Source organism: Mesoplodon bidens, assembly GCF_964165515.1.
Source record: "Mesoplodon bidens genome assembly, chromosome: 5".
Classification (NCBI taxonomy): domain Eukaryota; kingdom Metazoa; phylum Chordata; class Mammalia; order Artiodactyla; family Ziphiidae; genus Mesoplodon; species Mesoplodon bidens.
In genome coordinates this window covers 134,075,495-134,098,390 of record NC_138161.1, presented here as the reverse complement: position 1 = coordinate 134,098,390, position 22,896 = coordinate 134,075,495, and the positions used below count along the sequence as shown (strand labels likewise).

At 38.1% G+C, this 22,896-nt stretch overlaps 1 pseudogene across 1 annotated transcript in view; it reads right to left on the bottom strand.

The window, feature by feature from the left end:
* Positions 1 to 19,897: 19,897 nt before the first annotated feature.
* The window catches only part of LOC308617529 (protein N-terminal asparagine amidohydrolase-like), a 33,480-nt pseudogene continuing 30,481 nt past the window's right edge, over positions 19,898 to 22,896 (bottom strand). Inside the window, exon 3 of the transcript in view lies at positions 19,898 to 20,903. The product of the transcript in view is annotated as a protein N-terminal asparagine amidohydrolase-like (transcript). The remainder of the gene's footprint in view (positions 20,904 to 22,896) is intronic.

The following is a 22,896-nucleotide window of genomic DNA, read 5'->3' as shown; positions in this document are numbered from 1 at the left end:
GGGACTATATTTTAGGGGAGAGAAAGGGGACCTGATTTACAATAGGAATGATAATATGATTACAGAAGATATTCATTTTTTAAATTTTGGTATGCATCAATGAATATAACCAACATGACATACACTCATTTTTTATAAAAAAACAATTCATTATGTATATTAGACATCAGTCTATTAATATATTTGATGAATTTTTAGCCTGAATATGGACTTAAAAATAAAGCTAAGCAATTATATTGTTATGATCAAAGCAACAAGCTTTCATGCTAGTGTTCAGCTGACTTGATGCTCATTCCTACCTATATAAACTCCTTGCACAGTAGCAAAACTTCTTTCTCCTATTATATAATAGGGAGAGTACAGTCATTTATAGAGTGCATCTGATTTATTCCCGAATCCTTTTTGGAAAATGGCTGTGTTTAAATAAATTCAAAGCACAACACGATAAATACTTAATAAATTTAAGACATAACACAATGAATACTTAATACTTTAAACAGCAGTAATGCTACACACAACTCAGCTGGAGGTGGTTCAGTCTTCATCTCCAGTGAGTCACATTTTTACCATATTCTGCCTAAAAGCAACCTAGATCATTGTAATTGCTGCAAGGGAGGTACTGAAGTCACTTTTGTTATGTTATAGCTTATCCTCTTGTTGAAATTAGAGAAATTACTCACTAGAAGGTAGTCCTGAATCTCTTAACTGGTTGACTTTTATCTCATAAGAAACACAAATCTCACAGATGTGGTGTTTCTCTCCTTGTATCATCTCCTACATTGCTTGAAAAAGCAGGGCTACTTTTGAGCCTTCTTCTGTAAAGGCAAGCTGCCATCACAGGCTTTTTATTACTATTACCTCTCTTTGCAGATTTACTCTCCTACCTGTATTTTTCCTTTACCTAACTTTCCCCCACACACTTTAGAGATTTTTGCAGTACCTATATGCCAGTATAAAACCCTTTTAATCCTTTTCTGTCAAAGATAAAGAGGAATGTTCATATATATAAATGAACAAATGAGTGTATATATATATATATATATATATATATATATATATATTCTTCAAATATTAAACAAGTGACTTCAATGTGAAATAAACTCCAATTTTTTAAGGAAAGGAATCACACAGTTCACATTTGAAAATAAAGCATATTAAAATTTATTCACAAAAACTTACCTGACATTTCAAGAATTCTAATTAAGCCTGAAAAAAAACACATTTTATACCTTTAAAAATATATTTATATAGTTAGTATTATTACTTAGTGATACATGTAGCAAGTCCTGTGATTCTTTTAGTCCCCAGTTACCTTTCTTCCATTCCTTCATTAATTCAACAAATATTTCCTGAGCATCTATTATGTATCAGGGACTATTATAGGTGTTGAAAATACAGCAGTAAACCAGATGGACACTCTGCTGGAGATTACATTCTAGTGGAGTGAAACATATCAAGAAATATTTAAGATTAAATTTAGATAGTACAGTTATGAAGAAAACAAAGTTAAAGATTAAGAAAAACATGGATGAGGGGCTCGAGGAGGGTCAGGGAAAGGCTCTCTCAGGAGGTGAGCTTTCAGCTATCTGAACTATGCCAGAAAGCATTATACTAAAAATGTAGGAAGAGAGTTCCCAAAAGACAAGAAAGTAAGTGCAAAGGCCTTGAGATGGCAATGAGCTTGGGCAATGAGCAAGGGAGAGAAAGAGGTCAGGTATGACTGGAACACAGGGAAAGAAGAGAACTGAGGTCAGAGATGGAGACAGAGGCCTGATCATACCTGAAACTCAAGGCAAAATGTTTGGAATCTGTTGTAATTGCAGTTGGGGGTCTTTGGAAGATTTTAATCAGCGGAGTGACCAGATCTGATTGAAACTTTATCTTGAGGGGCGGGAGTAGAAGCAGTGGGGGAGGTCTGGCAGCAGTAATCCCAGTGGGAGCTGACGCTGGCTTAGACTGGGGAGGTGACACGAGAGAGGGTCAGATGCTGTCAGATGCCTAACAAGATTTGGAAGCAGAACCCACAGGAGTTGCTGATGGACTAAGTAAAGAGAGGAGTCGAGGATGAGTCTCACTTTTTAAGCCGGGGTACCCGAGCTCATGGTGATGCCATTAGCTGAACTAGAGAGGAAGATGGTGGGAAAATGTTGGGACTGGGGAGGGCAGGAATCAAAAGTTTAAATCGGGACATGTTATGTTTAAGAAGAGTCCAAGAGAAGACATGTTAAACATTTAAATAAAAAACATGTATATGTGAACATTATGAGAATAACTCAGAGAAGTAATCTAGAAATTGGGATGATATTTGAAACAAGGGGTGGAGGCTGGGGAGAGAGTTCATTGATTTCATTAATTCAAACAAGGGAAAAGATTATTAGAGAAAGGAATTTCAGTATTTCAGGTTTCTGAGTTCTGGGCGATGACAAATAACAAGGAGAAAACATCAGCAAAAGCTATAATATACTGAATGCTCACCAAATGCCAGGAAAAGACAGAGCACTTTTCATATATTATCTCCAATTTGCACAGCAAAGAAACCATCAACAAAATGAAAAGATGACCCGCAGAATGGGAGAAAATATTTGCAAATGATACGACCAAGAAGGGATGAACCTCCAAAATTTACAAACAGCTCATGCAGCTCAATATCAAAAAAACAAACAACCCAGTCAAAAAATGGGCAAAAGAGCTAAATCGACATTTATCCAAAGAAGACATGCAGACGGCCAAGAGGCACATGAAAAGATGCTTAACATCACTAATTATTAGAGAAATGCAAATCAAAACTACAATGAGATATCACCTCACACCAGTCAGAATGGCCATCATCAAGATGCCTACAAACAATAAATGCTGAAGAGGGTGTGGAGAAAAGGGAACCCTCCTACACTGTTGGTGGGAATGTAAATTGGTGTAGCCACTATAGAGAAGAGTATGGAGGTTCCTTAAAAAACTAAAAACAGAGCTACCATATGATCCAGCAATCCTACTACTGGGCATATATCTGGAGAAAAACATGGTTCGAAAGGATACATGCACCCCAATGTTCACTGCAGCACTGTTTACAATAGTCAAGACATGGAAGCAATCTAAATGTTCATTGACAGATGAATGGATAAAGAAGATGTGGTACATATATACAATGGAATATTATTCAACTATTAAAAAAATGAAATAATGTCATTTGCAGCAACATGGATGGACCTGGAGATTATCATACTAAGTGAAGTAGGTCAGACAGAGAAAGACAAATATGATATCGCTTATATGTGGAATCTGAAAAAAAATGATACAAATGAACTTATTTACAAAACAGAAACAGACTCACAGACATAGAGAACGAACGTATGGCTACCAGGCGGGGAAGGGTGGGGGAAGAGACAGATTGCAAGTTTGGGACTGACATGTACACACTGTTATATTTAAAATAGATAACCAACAAGGACCTACTGTATAGCACAGGGACCTCTGCTTAATACTCTGTAATAACCTAAATGAGAAACGAATTTGCAAAAGAATAGACACATGTATATGTATAACTGAATCACTCTGCTATATACCTGAAACTAACACAACATTGTTAATCAACTATACTCCAATATAAAATAAAAATTAAAAACAAACCAAAAAAATAAAAAATAAACAGGGACTTCCCTGGTAGTGCAGTGCTTAAGAATCCACCTGCCAATACAGAGGACACGGGTTCGAGCCCTGGTCCGGGAAGATCCCACATGCCATGGGGCAACTGGGCCTGTGTGCCACAACTACTGAGCCTGCGCTCTAGAGCCCATGAGCCACAACTGCTGAGCCTGCGCGCCGCCCGTGCACCGCAATGAAGAGTAGCCCCCACCCGCTACAACTAGAGAAAACCCATGCATAGCAACAAAGACCCAATGCAGCCGAAAATAAATAAGTAAATAAACTGGAAAAAAGTAAATAAAACAATGTAATAGTGAAAAAAACAAACGAAAACATCTAATACGTAAATGGCCAATGCTGCTAAACTCAGGTACTTCTAAATTCCCAGTCCATGTTCTTTTCAATGAGTCGTCCTGCTTATCAGAGTACAGAATGTGGTCATTTGTGTTGCTCCAGTAGGGTAGAAATCACCGATACAGGGTAGGTATGCCAAAGAAGCACTAGAACACTATATGAGTGAGTAGTCAATACAGACTGAGTTGACCCAGTGAATGTCACCATGGCATAAGCCAGTATGTAGATTCTAGCCTCCTGCCAAGCCTGCGTCAGTCTTGGACCATTTCCTCTCCCTCTCTGGAGCTGGAGTTAGTTGTACAATGTCCTATGTGTCTTAAAAGTAAAAACAGCTCCCTGGAGCACACCACAAATCCAGACCCAACTGCAGGCCAACTAAGAGTTCCAGGAACTGGTCCTATTCCTTTAATGATGGTAATATCTGGTGTTTAGGAAAATGCCCCTACCTTTCTAGAACCTTAAATTCTGGACATTCCTAGGAATGTACCCTCAAGTGACTGCATGTGTACACACAGGTTATATACGAGAATGTTCTTGACACACTGTTCATACTAAAAGAAACTAAAAACATTTCCAGTGCCCATCAGTGGTACACTGGATAAATATATTCTGGTATATTTATATGATATAATAGCATACTGTAGTGAAAACAAAGTACAGCCATACCCATCAACAGAGATGAATCTCGAAATTACAACACTGTACCAAAAAAAAGCAGTCATAGGAGAACACATATGAGTCCATTTAAGAATGTTCAAAGGCAGGAAATGAGACAAAACGCTTTTTTTCTGATACATGTATGGGGGAAACTTTAAAGAATAAAATTAGGTAATTAATAACACAAAATTTAGGAAAATGGTTACCTGTGGAAAAGAAGTGATGTGGGTAAAGTGTTTAGCTCTGGCCCTCAAGGGGCCTGAAGTTCCTGCTAATGTTCTAGTTCTAATAGGGTGGTGAAACAGGGGTGATGGGTTGTTACTAGTTTTTAAAGAGCACATATATGTTTATATCTGCATATTTATGTGTATGACATTGTTTCACAATAAAAAAGAACCATCTGACAGTTATGTTTAGTGTAACTTTCTAACTAAACATCTATTGTTCCTTTCTACATCAAGCCTGGGAATTGCAAACTGTCAAATAACTGTGATGAAAAGTAACTAGAACAGATTATTGAGTGCCTTAGTAAAAACGGGCTGAATTATCAATCTATCCATCCATCTATTCATCCATCCATCCATATATCCATCCATCTATCTAGAGTGGCAAATGGTACAGCATAGTGCAAAAGTGGCAAATGCTAACAACTGCTGAAGCTAAGTGAAGACAGATTTGAATATTTTTATTACAAAAAAAAAAAACTTGAAGGAAAACAAGTACATAATTCTGGACCCCAAAAGTGAAATAATACCTCTGGGGTCCTGGCCTGGAAATCTATACTTTTAACACAGTCCCAGGTGATCATTTTGATCAGGCATGTTTGCACTGATATAGTGTAAAGAAAAATAACAGTTCTCAACCATGCCAGGCAGAAATTAGCATTCAAATGTGATTCCAGCAATTGAAAAACACCTTGAAAAAATAAAACAATTTTGAAAAAATTTTAAATCTATAAGAATGTTTTTTAAAGTAACTAATATCAATGAATTTAAAGTAAAATGCACCTACACATTGCCTAACAAGCTGCAGGTGCTCATGGAATTTGTTTAGTCCTCCCTCCTTTGAGCCACTGGTTTCTTTTTTTTTTTCACCACTCTAAATTCTCTCCCCGTTCTTAAAAATTTTACAATATAGCTTTATCAACAAATGTTATATAAGGCAGGATAATGTCCAATTGGTACAGTCGTGAATGTTCTAACTTAATCTTCCCTTAACGTTCATGGATTGTTTCAGATTTCTCATTCACTCAGCAAGGCCAGAAAGTGCCATACATTGAAGAAAGACTGACTTTTGGCTCTCTATCAAAGGGAAATCAGATAGAAAACTGAGCTGTGTCTCCGTAATAGGTTAGCATCACATGGTCTAGAGAACTCAATTGCAGAGGCCTTCGCATTTTCAAGGCTTAGGCTACATACAGGGGAATCTAAGCCAACTGAAGTGTAATTAAGAGGGAAGGGAGACATGGGCGAGATAGCATGAGGTTGGGGAAGCTGTGGTTTGCGGCTGTGCAAGGCAGCCCTGGTATCTTAAACGGCATCCCACAGCAAGAGAGCATTTACCCGGATACCACTTGCTGCAAAAAACATTGCAGCTGTGTTATATGCTCAAGCTGCAATTTCACCTTTGTAAATAGTGACACACTAGCAAAGTTCAATAAAACCGCAAGTCCTTGAACCATACCATGGATATTCAATCACAAAACTGAAAATGACGATCAGCTCTTTGCAGTTGAGTATTTTACTAGAATCTGTCCTGGTCTCTTGGCAAGAGAGACTCTGGGCACATGAGAATCTTGCCGTTCTTTAGGCACAAGGCTTGGAAACCTGCATGTGAAATCTCAAACTTTGGGCTCTGCCTGTTTCCAGTGCCTTCAGCTGTGAGAGGAGAGAAAAGAAAGCAAGAGGTCCCTGTCCATATAATTCCTTCAGCTCCTTAGCAGGGGCAGGAAATAGAGCTAGTTCTTGCAAAGTCCCAGTCCATCTACCACAGTTCGCTATTTGGGTATTCAAATGTAGTATTAGAAAAAATGCTGCCAGTCATTTAACATGTATTACTGAGCATCTATGTGTAAGACTTTATGCTGGGTTCCAAGCTGACACCAAGAGATGGGCTGGGACCTGGGACCCTCATCTCCTCAAGCAACATAATACAAAGAAACTATAAGGGACTGAAAATAACTACATGCATGCACAGTGGGGCAATTATGAGCAATAAGGTACAAGAAGGTCACAAACCAACTGCCATTTCTGAGGTGCTGAGAGTAAAAGCAGGGTCCTGTGCATGGTCCCCGCACACAGCACCACCAAGGGGGTGGGAAGACCACCTAAGCTACACCTCCTGCCCAACCCACTGATCCGTCCCTACCCTCACCCCATTTAAATCACAATGCCCAGTTTACAGATAACTTTTTTTTTTTTTTTGCGGTACGCGGGCCTCTCACTGTTGTGGCCTCTCGCATTGCGGAGCACAGGCTCCGGACGCGCAGGCTCAGCGGTCATGGCTCACGGGCCCAGCCACTCCGCGGCATGTGGGATCCTCCTGGACCGGGGCACGAACCCGTGTCCCCTGCATCGGCGGACTCCCAACCACTGTGCCACCAGGGAAGCCCTGAAGTATTTTTTAAAGGAGCAGTTAGCTATAAAGAGCTGAGGAGTTACCTACTGATTAATTAATGAATTAATTTTTCAAATGAACTGACATAATATGCATAAAACACTCAATGTCATTGGATTTCAGTTTTAGATATCAATTATTAATTATCTATGAGGTTCCCGGAACTTTGTATATGTTGATTGAGGTGAATATTACAATTTTCATTACACAGGTAAGGAAACAGAAGCCCACAGAGTTTAAAGAATCTGTTCAAGGTCACAGTTCTATAAACTGGGGAAAGAGTAGTTCAAAACACCATCATCAGAGGCCAGGTTAGTATTCTAAATGCCACTGAAAATTACCTTCTGCACCTTGCTGCCCTCTCCAGCTCTCCCCACTACTATTACTGTACTCTATCCTCTAAAATGAAAATAGACTTTTCTACTGAACTCCCTTTCAACTTCCCTTTTGTAAGATTTTTGAAATATATGTATAATTGGGAGAGAAATTATCCATGAACCAGGAGGAAAAAAATTCATAAGAGGTCACATGTTCCAGTTCTGAGTCAGATTCAGTAAATCTACACAACTGAATGCAATTAATGTAGAAAAAATGATTGGGCATCTGAAGGCCCTGAAAATTAAACCGTAGCAAGAGCATGGGAGAAGAAGTCCACAATGGGAAACACTATCAAACCAGAATCAGTTTCCTAATTTTTCTCTGGTATCTCTAGCATGATACTATTTCAAGGCAGCCTGACACACAGTAGCAAGTGCCAGACGCAGGGAGATCAGGAGAAGCCCTCTGGTCCTGGCTTAAGCAGAGGGAAAGGGGAATCCCTGCAGCTCAGAAAGAGTTGCAGAATTCCCCAATATTTTCTCATTTTCTCCACTCCCTCATGTTGGGGAAGAAAATACAGTTTTTAAGTAAGGGAATTAAATATTTTTTCTACTGTGCATATTTAATTATTCAAGTACTGAAACATATATTTATGTACCTATTATAAAAAACTAAGAAAATGATTCCAAAAATCAGGAACATGATCAAATTTGCAGATGTTTTACTTCTTTTCTATTGAGAAAACTTCTTTGAAAACTTTTATAAGTACATAAATGTCCAACATTAAAACAATTCAAAAACAACTGAGACAATAAATTTAAAATAAAAATTAACACCTTCTGTAGCCAAATCTGAAGGGGTTATTTCGTATAGATTTTTAAATTGGATCAAGTTGCTAAAGGATTTTTTTTTAATACATAAATATTTTTTAGATTATGACATTAAATCAGGTGTCTTTTAAAATTTTTCTGTTATAGTACTATTCAAGGGTACTTAGCATAGCAGAAATTTGCAAAAGGATGATTAATAGGATATGCAATGTTCCTACAAGGATTTTCCAAATATTAGCTCATCATTTGATGTTACCACTTCCAAAATGAGTGTAGATATGTCTTTAACACTCCACTCTTACCAAGAATATTTAAGAAAGTCAATTTGCTACATATATTACTAAATAATATGGTTCAGTTTGTTCTCATGAGTGTAAAAATTATGAAATTTTCATCACGTTGACACTGAAGAAAAACAACGCATATGTTTCATAGAGAGTTTCAGTCACACACAGAACACACCCAGACAAGTATACGTTAAGTATACCGGTATAAAAGTTTGAACAAATTGATTTCCAAAGCTCCTTCCTGCACAAAAATCCTACAGCTCAGCAATCAAATATGATGATTCTCAAGGAGGAGGCGGGTAGTTGTATAAGAGAAATCTAGAACTATTCCAAATAGGACTTAGAGCATATCAGACCAGGTGAGGCTGATGCTGCTAGTTCACTCTGAGAACCACTAGTCTAGAGAACTTCTTTCACAAAGTTTATGAGGTTTGAAACCATTTTCCAAGCAATTCTGACATACCCCCTCACCCCCCCAACACACGCCCAACTTCGGATAACAGCCATTCCTCACTCAAAAAAAAGCCATCTTCTAAAAGAAACATCTTTTTCTTTTTTGCATCTTTATTGGAGAATAATTGCTTTAGTGTTGTGTTAATTTCTGCTGTATAACAAAGTGAATCAGCTATACGTATGCATATATCCCATATCCCCTCCCTCTTGCGTCTCCCTCCCACCCTCCCTATCCCACCCCTCTAGGTCTTCACAAAGCATGGATTTGATCTCCCTGTGCTATGCGGCTGCTTCCCACTAGCCATCCATTTTACATTTGGTAGTGTATATATGTCAGTGCTGCTCTCTCACTTCGTCCCAGCTTCCCCTCCCCTGCTGTGTCCTCAAGTCTGTTCTCTACATCTGCGTCTTTATTCCTGCCCTGCCACTAGGTCCATCAGTACCATTTTTATAGATTCCATATATATGCATTAGCATACGGTATTTTTCTCCTTCTGACTTATAAAAGAACTTTATCTTAATAAATTCAATTAAACTTTCAATTTACTAATATAATACCTACGTAAATTTTTTCCTCAAACCTCATTTGTAAACCAAGGTAAACTTCCTCTAAAGTTCAAGAGAAATCCAAAATATGTTGTAAGATTTTTGTTTTAAGTGATACATTCTCATTCTCATAGAAGGAGTACAGAATGAAACAGTAGTAACTATAAACTACATAAATATCTAACACATATAAGAAAACACATTATAGTGAAACGTTATAAAATCATATTCCTTTAAAAATATGGTCACAATAATTTTGTAAAAATAAAATGCTTACAATAATCTGCATAATTATAATATGGAACGTTTTGTTTTTAAAACTATTTAAAACCTAGAGAATATGCTAAAGTATAAATATTTCCTTTTCAAATTTTCTATAAGAAATGTATAATAGGGCTTCCCTGGTGGCGCAGTGGTTTTGAGTCCACCTGCCGATGCAGGGGACACGGGTTCGTGCCCGGGTCTGGGAAGATCCCACATTGCGTGGAGCAGCTGGGCCCGTGAGCCATGGCTGCTGAGCCTGCGTGTCCGGAGCCTGTGCTCCCCAACGGGAGAGGCCACAACAGTGAGAGGCCCGCGTACCGCAAAAAAAAAAAAAAAAAAAAAAAAAAAAAAGTATAATAGATTTTATAATGTGAAAAGAAAAAAATAATAGAAATAGAACTGACAATCTAGACTTTTATAGTGAATTTAACTAAAAAGACCTGAGGTCTATAAAAGATGAAAACTTTACACACCCTTCCAAGCACAATTCTCTTTACAGACTTGAAGCCAAAATCTTGGCTCCTGTGGTGTATTGTGTTAGTTTTATGGGTTTCCTAGTCACCAGGGAACTAGATAGTTGAGTGGGATCAGAATGAATGGATTAAAGTCTGATGATTGTGAAGGATTCTGTCATTCCTGTTCCACACCTTGGCAACTTAATAGGTTGCTGTTACATGGGCTGGAATTAAGAAACTATCCTACTCAAAAAGCAATTACAGAGGCCTGCACTAACAAGATAAATTTAGCTCTGTTACTTTGAAATAAAACATGCAGTAGAAGTAACCCAGAGACACATGGAATCTTTCATTAGAACAATACATGGAATATATATTTAATTATATATTTGCATGAAATTATTCCTATAAGAAACTTGAGAGAAATGGTGACTAATTTTCACTATGAACAAATGAAAATGTTGGCAAAATCTAATCAATTTATATTGTTTTTATAAGTTATATAAACATTTTTCTTATTTTAGTCACACTATGGTTCCTTCCAAACAAAAGGTCTATGGTAGGACATTTCCTTCCTTTTAGCAGGAGGTTGGTTATTCAGTTTTACTTAAAAACAAAAGAATGAGATTAAATGGGAGCAAACTGATAGTCACAGTTGATAGATAACTTTTATTAAACGTATTAGCTTAGTTTTTAAAAAGAGAATATCAGGTCTCTCCATTTTAGCTTTCAGAGGAGGCATGTTTTTGTTACCTGGAGTACAAAAAATTCCAGAAGAATAATACAATCATGATGCTTATATAATACATTTTAGGAAACATTACCATGACAATCATGATATCTAAAAGATTGCCAGATAATGCCTTATTGTGTCATTTTCTGGCTAGTCTTCTAGTATTAAAAACTGTAACAGGGGCTTCCCTGGTGGCGCAGTGGTTGAGAGTCCGCCTGGCAATGCAGGGGACACGGGTTCATGCCCCGATCCGGGAGGATCCCACATGCCGCGGAGCGGCTGGGCCCGTGAGCCATGGCCGCTGAGCCTGCGCGTCCGGAGCCTGTGCTCCGCAACGGGAGAGGCCAGGACAGTGAGAGGCCCGCGTACAGCAAAAAAAAAAAAAGTAACAAAACAGGATGTCAGGTGACCTACAATTAAATCATTTTGATAAGAAACCTTACATTTTAAAATGTGTTATCTGCAAAAGTACATATATTTATATCACAGAAAGGATCCTTCCAACCTAGATCCCCACTTCCCTTCTCAAAAGGCAGCCACAGATACCAGACATTTTGTCTTTCAAGGTTTTCTAAGCAAACACAAACTAATATATATGCCTTTTAATACAAACGGCAGTTTCCTATATACTGTTTTGTATCTTGTTTTTTCATTTATTAAAATTTTTTGATGTTGATTACATTTCAGTTCATATAACCTTATTATTTTTAAAGGCTGCACCACAGTTCAACTGGCTGCTTGATGAAAATTTAAATTGTTCCCAAATGTATGCCATTACAAACAATGCTGAAATAAATTTACATATTTTATGCACCAGTGTATTGCATCCCTGGAAGCAGAATTGCTGGATAAAAGTTTTGAACATTTTTATTTTGACATATATTGTCAAACTCTTCGCCAAGAATCTGAATCAACTCACATACCAGACAAAAATGTGTTACATTCCTAACACTATGTTTTATCAAAATTTTGTCATTGTCAATCTGAAAGGTGAAAACATTTCAGTTTTATTTTCCATACCTTGAGCAGTTTTTACTCTTTGCTTAAAAGTCATTTTCAGCTCCATTTCAGTGAACTGCCTGTTTGTCATGTGCCCATTTTTCTGTTTGCTAGGTTTTTTAAAAAGTTTCTTTTCAAGCTGCTCAACATCACTAATTATTAGAAATGCAAATCAAAACTACAATGAGGTATCACCTCACACCAGTTAGAATAGGCATCATCAGAAAATCTACAAACAACAAATGCTGGAGAGGGTGTGGAGAAAAGGGAACCCTCTTGCACTGTTGGTGGGAATGTAAATTGATACAGCCACTATGGAGAACAGTAAAGGAGGTTCCTTAAAAACCTAAAAATAGAATTACCATATGACCCAGCAATCTCACTACTGGGCATATACCCAGAGAAAACCATAATTCAAAAAGACACATGCACCCCAATGTTCATTGTAGCACTATTTACAATAGCCAGGTCATGGAAACAACCTAAATGCCCATTGACAGACGAATGGATAAAGAAGATGTGGTACATATATACAATGGAATATTACTCAGCCATAAAAAGGAACAAAACTGGGTCATTTGTAGAGATGTGGCTGGATTCTCAGACTGTCATACAGAGTGAAATAAGTCAGAAAGAGAAAAACAAAATCATATATTAACGCATATATGTGGAACCTAGAAAAAAGGTACAGATGAACCAGTTTGCAGGGCAGAAATTGAGACACAGATGTAGGGAACAAATGTATGGACACCAAGGGGGGAAAGCGGCAGGGGGGTGGGGATGGTGGTGTGATGAATTGGGCAATTGGGATTGACATATATACACTAATATGTATAAAATGGATAACTAATAAGATCCTGTATAAAAAAAAATTTCATTTTATGTTAAGAATTTTTGCTCAAATTTGTCATGAATGTTTACATTTTTGCCACACATTCTTTTTGATTTTTTTGTAGTCTAATTTTTGCCTGTTTTACTGATTTTGAAAATGTGATAATACTCAGTAGTGTTGATAATGTGATGAGAGAAATATACTCTTACAAACTTTTTGAAGTACAGCATCTCTCTCATCCTGAAGAACGAGTACTATAAAAGTGATTGTAGGACAATGTTACTGAAATATATAAAGAGTATAAAAACTACTGTATTTTCTGTTTATAAAAAAGTTAACAGGCTGTGAAATCCCTCAAGCAAAACTTCAGTTGTGTGCCTATAGGAAACATCATAGCAATCAATACTAAGGAAGTAGATAAAGGAAGGGATTTTCAAAGAAAGAAGCTGAAAGAGAACATTCAAAGAGAAAGTAAATGAAGTGAACAATATGAAAAGCTCTGTGAAAGAAAATATATTTCTTCTACACTGAATGATAACTAATATATTCAGAAAGGAATTACATACCGAAATTACTAATTACAATCTCAAGATCTTTATTATTTATTATTTTATTTTTCCTATTATAAAAACATCACTTTTTATTTACAAATATGCATATATTTACAGAACAAAACATGAATATACATAATAATACATGCATACCTCAGAGCTATTGCATGTTCAGTTCCAGACCACAATAAAGCAAATACACATATATACATATAAATATATGTATATATACACACCTATATACATAAACATTTATACATACTGTGGTTCAACTTGTTTTTTGTTTCTGTTTGTTTTCAGACATACTTCCACTTTAGAACATTTAGAACTATCAAATGTTTTAAACTATTATTATTCCACTGTAGATGTACAAATTAATTACGTAACCAAATTCCAATCAATGGTTACAAAACTATTCCTAAGTTTTCTATTACAAACAATCCTACTGTGACCATCTTTGACACAGATTTTTATTTGCACGCTTAGGAGCATGATGAATTCCAATAAGTGAATGAATATTAAAATTTTTAAGGTATCACCATAAAAAAGTTTTACCAATACATTTCCACTAACAGTTTGTAAGAGTATATTTCTCTCACCACACTATCAACAATACTGAGCATTATCACATTTTCAAAATCAGTAAAACAGGCAAAAATGGTTTTACTTTAATTGCATTTTTCTGATAATGTGACTGAGTCTTCATTCCCCTTATCATTTGTGTTTCTCTTACTTTGAATTGACACTTTTTATTCTCAAATTGGACGGTTGATCTTAAAAGTCCTTAATGAGAGTTCTAGGCATATTAGAAAATTAGCTCTTTTTCTGTTAACAATTTCCATTTGTATCTGTTTTGTTTTGTTTTTCTTGCATGCAAATGTTAAGAATCATGTCCTTACATGGGCTTTAGGTTTTTCTATCAACCTCAAAAATGCTTTCCCACATGGTACACTCACAAACATTCATTCAGCTTTTCTTCTTTTTTAGGTTTCATATATTTCAACTTAAATTAGTAAATCATCTAGATTTCATTTGTATGTTAAGAGTGAGGGAAAGTTCAAGTTTTATTATTAGGTTTCCCAAATAAACACCTGATTGTCCATACATGATGGATTAAATGTTATTTATTCTCCATTCCCTATTTTAAATGCATGCTTATCAAATGTCAGCTTTCCTTTTATTCTTAAATGTCTCTTCAGTTTCTTTGATTTGTCTGGTAGTAGATCTCTTCCCTAGTGGTCCTTTAATCACTACAGCTTTATAAGACCCTTTATTATATTGCAAAATCCTCATATATATGTATACATATGTACATTTTTCTTTGAATTGAAATCTTCCTGGCAAGTAGTTATTTTTCTACTTGAGCTAAACAGTTGCTTTCAAAACAAACAAACAAAAAATTCGGTTAGGATTCTGTTTAATTTATATGTTCTTTTAGAGAAATGATCGCTTTGTCTAGAAGAATGTTATGTATTTCATTGTATTTTTATCTATACATTCTCATATATAGTATATTTTCATCTATGTCCCTAGAGCTTTACGTCTTTTTTAAAATACGTTTTGCAAGTTATTTCATGCCAAACGGAATGGTTTATTTTGTTCTATTTTCCAGTTTATATATATATAACATCTATTGATAACTGTAAATTGCAGTTAGATGCAATTAGACACTTCACTAAATTCTCTTATTTTTTCTATGAGATTTTCAGTTGTTTTCTGTTGATACTCAAGGTACACGACTGTATTATGTGTAAAAAGTGATAATGTTGTGTCTTCCTTTCTAATCAGAATGTTAACGTGTCCTCTTGCCTACCTCACTGGCCTATACAACTCAACAACGTCATAGAGTATGATGATGAGCATTCTTGGCTTTTCCAAATTTCCTGGAAGTGATGCTAGTGTTCCAAGATTTACCGTGAGAGCAAGATAGATGGAGGGTATCCTACTCATAATGTAGTAACACCCAATATAAAATATTAAAGCTTTACCCTTTTGGGTGGGAAATTGACCTTAGTGCATAATATCTTCATCTCCGTACTAGTTTGGGTAGATAACACACTAAATACGCAACAAAGTAAAAACTCAGCTAAATTGAAGGTCCTAAGACCAGAAAACAAATGAAAGAAAATTCTAAGTCTTAAAACATAAACGTTTTATTTTATAGAAACCAACCAACTGTACGCCGAAATAAATTACCACCCGCCCCCCAAGTCTGCCTGAATGCTAAAGCGAGAGTTGGGTTCTCTCCTGTAACCCCCGTCTCTCTGCCAGCAAAGCATGTCAAGAAGTGGCTGCAAACCCTTTTACCTGCGAGTCGGCCAGGCCCGGGTCCGCAAAGCTGCGCTGAGCGAGCGCCCGCCAGAAACGCCAGCGGAGCCGCCTCCGGGGCAGGAGACGCGGGAAAGGTGCGCAGCGCGGCCGGGCAGCGCAGCCCGCTCCCCGGGGCGCGCTCCTCCGCGGCCGGAACGCTCTCCCCAACACAGCCTCCGTCCCGGGGCCATGACCGCCGATTTCAGATCCAGGGGGCCCCTACCCCTCACCCAGCGCCGGAGACGGCTCGCTGCCAGCCAGGCCCACGCGTCCACCTGGCAGACGTGCGCCGAGCGCCCCGAAACTTAGGAAACCACCTGGGGATGCGGCGCGGGGCGCGGCGGGCCGGGGAGCAGCCAGCCCAGGACACCGCGTGCCCCCGCGTCCGCCGGCCTCGGGCCTCTCCTCGAGGCGCCCGCGACCCGGCTCTCCGCCCGCCCGGCCCCACTCACCGCCCGGCCAGCCGTCCACTCGGCACCCGCGACGCCAGGCCTGGGGTCTGAGTTTATCCAGGGAGGAAAGAGAAAGGGGCGGGGCGGGGAAATGGAGAAGGAAGATGAGGATTTTGCAACGAAAAACCACACAGAATCCCGCGGGCGAGGGGGGGAGGAGGGTCGGGGGCGTGGTCCCGCGGGCGGGGACCCTCCCCGGGGCGCCGTCTCCCCGCCCCGCCCCCGCGCTGGGAGCTCCGCCGCCGGGGGTCCGCTGCCCCTGGAGGCGCGGGCCGCCGCTGAAGCCGGCTTTCCAGTAAAAATGCACAGGAGACAGGAAAAGAGGGAAAACTAGTTGTCACCGCTCATATGTGAGGTGAAGAAAAAGATAAAAGCAAGTCGACGGTTGCCTCCAATCCTAAAGTCACTTTCTAGAGCCTGTGAGGCAGGGCTTCGTGGCAGAGATTAAAGAGCCCAGAAAGGAAAAGAAGAAACCAGCCTTTCGTAAGAGCCCTGTTAATTTGCCTCTGTCCCACCCCCCAGACCCTTGGCTTGGAGAATTGGCCTTGGCGATGCAATGTTGGCTGGAAACACTCAGGCGCGGGGCCCAGGCATTTGTTTTCCTTTCCACTGGATTGGAGGAGGCCAGTTTGATGTTGGAGGGAGGGAGGGAGGAAGGGGTGCCAGAGAAGAGGAGTCGGGGAGCTGGGTCGCCTATGTTTTCTGAGAGGAAAATGGCATTTGTTAATTACTGTTGTTAGGCACAAGTATTGATTTCAAACTAATGAAGTTTAGATCTGTGGTCCATGGGAAGGAACACAACCCACTGACAGGAACTGAGGGAATCTAGATATCTCTGACCTTATAAAGAATCAGAACTGGACAGAAGTAAATTAGATTAAGTTCTGAAGAGTACTTGGCAGTGCCCCACTATGGGAGAAGTTTGGATAGGGGAAGGCGTATGGGAGTGGAGCTCTGGAATATTCCATTTTCCCCTTATGAATGCTATCTGCTACTGTGTATGTGAAAGAGATTTTAAAAATTCATATTGCATGTCTTAGTAGTAATTGCATGGGACATTACCCAAATACTGAAATAATGTTATATTGAAAGCATAAAACGAAGTAGTGCCGAAACTACAGCTAAATATGATACTATTTATTAGCTTTGTTTTAAATTCATGAGAGTGATTCAGAGATTGAGTTTATGAATGCAAACATCCAAAATGATCACATGAATGATCCCCAATAATTCAGGAGCAAAACATGGCTTGTGAAACATATTGCTTTGGGGAGGGATAAAGAAACGATTGAAAGTATTTCATATGCCCCAAATCCCAAGTTTTGAGGGGAAGAATAATGATCAAACCTATGTCTGTGAAATTCCTGATCTGGTGATGTTCCAACTCAAATCCTTCAGGGGATGAAAAATTTACTGTTAGGTGAGCTCCATGTTCTCTTACTCTGCCATCTTGATTTGAACCCTGAAAGATAGAAAAATTTTGAGAAAAACTGGTTTCTGGCTAAGTGGATTGTGGTACTACCAGTTAAGACAGGGAGCATACAAGAAGATGCCTAAGGTAAAATCAGTTTTGTTTTAAATCTGTTGAATTTGGGATGCCACTGTCATACCCAGATGGAAACGTCCAGTAGGACGTTGTGAATCTGTAGCTGAGGACAGAGATCTCTGTGGGAACTAGAGTTTGGGGAATTTTGTATATGTGGGTAATCATTGAAAACATTTTAAAAGATAAGATTATCCATCTCATTTTAGCAAATAAGGATTTGCTACATAATGTATCCTATGCAACAAGGACATTTAAGGTTTATGTGGGAAATATAAGTTATGAAAGAGACAAATATCTGCAAAAGTATGAGAACCAGAAGGATGTGATATCAGGGAGCAGAGAGCCATGGAGGACCAATAAATAAAAGCTAAGTTGTTTCCACTGAATTTGGAAATTCCACTGAATTTTGAAAGAGCTCATTGGTGAACTATGCCAGAATCACTTCCATAGAGAGTTGATAAAGCAAGCCAGATTGCAAATAATTGAGAAATAAATGGAAAATAAGATAGTAGAAATGCTTTTAGACTCTATAGTGGATATAGGGAAAAGTAGAGACAACAGATGACTTTTTCGGATGGGAGGGATAAGCCTAAATTTTGGCTAAGGGAAAGAAAACAAAAAAGAAAGTAGTTGAAGATATAGGAAGTAGACATTTCAAAGGGATAGGAGTGGAAAATTCAGAGGAATTTCCAGGAAGAAGAAAAGGAGATAAGAGGAAGACAGATGGTTTCTGTTTCATGTTATCAATCCAGAAAGGAAATATCTATATGCTCAGGGTCCAGAGGTTGGCAGTGCATCAACACAGGTTGGTTAGTTAAGATGGATTTGGCTAGACCAGGCTACCACACCTAAATTTCACATATTCCCAGGTTGGAATTGTTTTGTATTCAGTAAGTACAATATTGAAATTAAGAATGAATTTAACTTTCTCTTCTATCCTGCACTTGTGTGTGTTTAAGTTTGTGTTTCTTCTCTTCTGTATTGTTTGAGTCTTCATAATATATATATGGATCATTTTCACAATCAGAAAAATGTTAAGAATGTTGCTATCATGAACATAACAAGAATCAATGGGCTAGAGAAATTGAAGGAAAACATCTGACTAAATTCAATGGGAGGGGAATGGACAGAGTTCCTTTCTTGTTACATTAACTCAGAAGGTACTAGAGGGCTTCCCTGGTGGCGCAGTGGTTGAGAGTCCGCCTGCCGATGCAGGGGACACGGGTTCGTGCCCCAGTCTGGGAAGATCCCACATGCCGCGGAGCGGCTGGGCCCGTGAGCCATGGCTGTTGAGCCTGCGCGTCCGGAGCCTGTGCTCCGCAATGCAAGAGGCCACAACAGTGAGAGGCCCGTGTACCAAAAAAAAAAAAAAAAAAAAAAAAAAGAAGGTACTAGACCCACAGGTATCATACTTAGAAAAAATATATACAAACATTGAAAGCAAACTAATTCTACATATTGACTAGAAATTAGCAGACTTATTTTTTAAATGCTTTATTATTTGTTTTTAGAACCTGTTTCTGGTAGTCTTATGTCCCTAAGATTTAAAAGTCATCACAGGATAATTATGATAGGAAGAAATATACTATGAGGTTTAAACAAGACTAGAAATAGATTAGCAAGACTTTTAATAATTATGTTTGTGAGTATATATAATTGAGTTGCTGACAAATAAATCAGATTTGAAAGCTGATGGACATGGTTGGCAAAATCATTTTTCATATTGAATCATTGGAAAAAATATTCAATGGCCCTGTTACTGTGAATTATATACTAAATTATAATGCATTTCCAATATTTTCCTTGTATATTCATGGACATTTATTTTTCCCCTGTATATTGAAAGATCATTTTAGCCAATTGTTTTAAAGTTAGAAATTGTCGGGTATTGTTAATATATTCATTTTTAATGTATTGATTTTTAAAAATATTGATTCTTCTCATCCAAAAGCATTGCTTATATATCCTATATTTTACAGCATTCATTAAAATTTCAGTCTTTTTCATGAAGGCCCTATCGATTTTTTTGTTAAATTTATTCTTTTTTTTTTTTTTTTTTTTTTTGCCTTTGCCAAAATAAGATTTTATTTTAAAGTCATTTGAAAAACATGGAGCAAGGAAAGAGACCTAAGACTGAATGGATGTAGAGTCCAAATTCATATTCTTTCCTACCTCCACCAGTGGTCTTTTGTCATGCCAAAAAGTTGCTTTCTTTGGTAATTCCTATTTATTTTTAGCTTCCTGGAGAAGAGATCTTTTCCCATAAGCCATCTTCGTTTTTTTTGTACAATAGAGCCTTATTTCCAGGAAACAGCGTGTTAGCTGGAGAAGGGTATTTCTTTAAAAACATCAAGGTAGATCTAATATGTTCAACAAAGTGGGGGGGCTCAGCCAGAGGTGACGTGGAAAGGTTCTCTAGTATTTGCTTATCATCTTGCTGCAACCAGAAATCCACATGGGGAAATGGCATCCAGGAATATGGTCCTATACGAAGTTGTTCTGTCTCTGCATCGTAAATACTAATCATTGGTCCTCCTGTTAAAGCTCGTGCGGCACGTAGCTCCTCCTCCGGACCTCGGTCTTGGAAGGAGGCTCTGTAGATCTCCGAGGTTTTGACGTTGACAGCAATACCATAAATTACTGGAAAGTGGTTTTCATTTTCTTCCCGGTCATTTAATTCTGTCACACACAATGTCACCAAGTGAATGTCATCTTCCTGTCTGTCAAATTCACCTGAAGAACAAGGGTGAAACGACTCATGTTATTCCCGATGATAACTCGGGGAGCAGGCCAGGTCTACGCCTGTCCATTCGGACGGCCTCATCTTTGAACAGCCTGTGTGCCTCAGGACCACAATGTGACAAGTGGTGGCATCATCAGAACCCAGAATGGAGATGGAGCCTCCAGAAGCGGGTGGGCTCGGACGAGGTCCCCAGCGGACTGCGGCAGCCTCACTTGCCGCCCCTCCACTAAATTTATTCTTAAATTTCAAAGTTGTCTCCACTGTGCATAGTATTTTTTTTAACTCTTTCCTTTTTAAGGACTGATGGAGATGATATTGCTTGAGAGAGGCAGAAAATAAATGTAATAAATGCATTCATAGATATAAGAAGTTAAAATAAGTAATTCCATAGTACTTGAAAAAGATAGAGGGTACAACAGTTACAAAGATCCTGAGGTAGGAGTGTGACTGATATTCAGGAATCAGAATGATGCCAGTGACTGGAGTAAAAGCAAGAGAGTGAGAGAGCAATGGGAGATGAAGTCAGAGTTGCCAGATCACGTAGGTCGTTGGCTTCGACTCTGAGAAGACTGATAGAATAAAAGCAAGCAAGTCAATAGTTCTTTAATGAGGCAGCTAGAGAAAACCTCTTGATGACCCAGTATACTCCTAATCACTTCTACATAGAGCAGGAAGGATCTGTTCAGTTTCTTCTTGGCTTCACTATGTGAATTCTGGCTTCCAGGGACTAATCCAGCCCAAGAGTTCATGGTTCTGCATCAGTTGTCCACACCATGGCCACCATGGAACACAGTGGCCTCACCTGCACACAGACTCCTGTGGGAATCAGCATCTATTTGACTCAGGAGAAACAGACACATAGGATTCATTGGTGGAGGATAGAGAGCTATCTCCCTGTCATCAGCTTCCCAGAATTCTTGCTCCACAAGCCAAAACTGTACTTTTCTTGGTCAAATTCCACAGTATCTCTTCATCCTCACTTTGCCATATCTCAAAGAAAATAATAAAATTAAAATTCACAAATTAAAATGAAGCTATTTCTATATCCCAATAGATAGCATTTATTACAAGCATTAATATATTTTACAATTGATTTTGTGTAACAGATGATATTTTTCAAAGAACAATATTTTATTGTAGACAGTTGACGAACCAACAATCCAAAAAGTCTTAGCTATATACCACAAAGCTGTCGTTGGACTCTTCACAGAGCTATCCATGACTATGGAAACATAACTTGCTTGAAACAATGAGTATGAATATAATCAAAACAACTAATATCTTTTTGGCACTTATTATTTACTGTGTATTATGTTAAATCCTTTATGTGTATGGTTACCTCAATCCTTCAAACAACTTAGGATGGTAAGCTTTACTAATATTTTATTATTACTGAGGAAGACATATACATATGTCAAGTGGCAGGGCTGGTCGTCTGACTCCAAATCCAGGGGACCTAACATCTACTTGCTGTTTACAAAAACACCCAAAAGGGTGGAAGTACCCAAATCTAAGTTATACAGAACATTTCCAAAGCTATATTACAAAACCCTCAGTTCCAGTTGACCTGTTAAGACAGCAAAGCAGAGCAGTTCAAGACTTGTTTCAAAGGACCTGAGCGTCTATGAAGCAAGTACCCTAACACCCAACTTGAAGATGTGAGGGGCACACTCTTAATTCAACCATCAATGCAGAGTGAAAGTTTTCTGTCTTGAATATTTGTTACAAAGCAAAGATCAAGGCTATCAGATGGAGCGATTTAATGCTTTGTGTTTTTAAAGTTCATTTAAAAATAATAACTTTTAAATATAAAAAACTTGTGGTATTCTTTTTCAAGTTTTAAGTGATTTCATTTGGCATTTGTTTTGTGTTAATATTCCCTTCTTTTAAATGTTTTCTATATCTGGTGTCATATCAAATAGAGATCATTTTTACATGCTATTGAAATAATCTTGTCATGATATATTGGTTCATAATAATAATAGATTATAAAAACATATTTTTTTTACTGAAAACAGCTGAAACTTTTAGCATCATACCACCACAGAAAATTATTCACTATTATTAGGGCCACTTACTATTTGAAAGCATGTTAATAAAAATATTACGAAAAATGTGGAATAATTTTTTATTTCAGGAATTTCTGAGAATTTCTGGAAATTCCAATTTGTCATTCCTGAATGATGAATGTTAATATCAGTTGGGGATTTAGAAGCATCATCCTGGATCATTAGCTTTTAAACTTTCGCGGGCCTCTCACTGTTGTGGCCTCTCCCTTTGAGGAGCGGAGGCTCAGGACGCGCAGGCTCAG